The sequence below is a fragment of the Frankliniella occidentalis genome, unplaced genomic scaffold, assembly GCF_000697945.3.
Source record: "Frankliniella occidentalis isolate FOCC.00 unplaced genomic scaffold, Focc_3.1 Scaffold27, whole genome shotgun sequence".
Lineage (NCBI taxonomy): Eukaryota > Metazoa > Arthropoda > Insecta > Thysanoptera > Thripidae > Frankliniella > Frankliniella occidentalis.
Genome location: NW_026267157.1, coordinates 1,069,043 through 1,070,252, shown reverse-complemented (window position 1 = coordinate 1,070,252; position 1,210 = coordinate 1,069,043).

The window sequence follows — 1,210 nt, the reverse complement described above, 5'->3', positions numbered from 1 at the left end:
ACATTCCAGCTCGACCAGTCTCGGACTGGGCAGACATCAGTAGCAGTATCACACCCTCCTCTGAGCCCGCAGGCGGGGCGGGGCGGGGCGGGGCGAGGCACACACCACCCCGGGGGCGTTCCAGACACCTGTGGTCTGCCGCTTTGCCCCGCCCCGCCCCACCGCGCCCTTCCAAACCCTCCTCCTCAACCAGCCCGTCGATCTACCTATAGGCTGGCTCGGGGCGTGGCGGGGCGGGGCGCGGTGGCGCGTGCACAGGAATGTTTAATATGAGACGGCATCCGACCACCTCAGACCAGGGCGGGCGGGGGCGGTGGTGGCGCCGACCACCGCAAAGGAACGCACCTGTGACCCTCGTGACCTCCCTTCCCCTTACCATCCCGCCCTTTCGCTTCCACCGTGCTCTCTCTTCGTCTCTATCTTGCTTCCTCTCCCCGTCTCTCTCCCTCCCTCCCTCCCTCCCTCCCACCGTCTCTCTTTCCCCCTTTCTCCCTCTTCACGTGAAAGGCGTACCCAATACTCTTGTTGACTTGTGTTTGCTCGTCTAATTTGCTACACACTGCTGTGTGGACTCCAAGTGACCAATTTCTTCGTTTCTTTCTTACAGGTGAGCTTGTGGACCAAGGTGACGCCCTTTCAATATGGCCCACGATGTCGGTACTCACCTTGTGCGACAAAAAGAGTAAGTCAAAGTGGGAGTGGTTATAGTTTGCGACTATGCCGCGGTTCGAGCACCCACCCGGGCGGGAGCGCATTTTTCTTTCCCCCTCCCTTTCTTTCTCTCTCTTTATCTTCGTCAAGGGTTCTGCAGTGGCATTGCTGCTTGTTCCTTTGCGAACTCTCCCCCCCCCTCCCTTCCCCAGCACCTCTTCTCTCTCCTTCAAGGTGATATTTTCGTTGCGACACGATTTTTCTCCTCGGCGGGTGGGGGACGTAGACGTTAGCAAAGAGACACACGTTTTCTTGGAGAGCAAGAGGGAAAGAGAGAGTGAAAGAGAGCGGGGAGGCGACGCGCCGCGGCGGAGCGAGAGAGAGGAAAATAATAAGTTGTCCCCACAAGGAAGCAGCCGAGTGGAAAGGCATAAATTTGGTCCACGGCCTCCACTCCACGGCCTCCACCACTGTAACATGCAACCACAACTTGTGGCATTCTAAAATTGGTGAAAAAAACCGCTAAGCATTCGCATTCTCTAATAGATTACCAAAACTA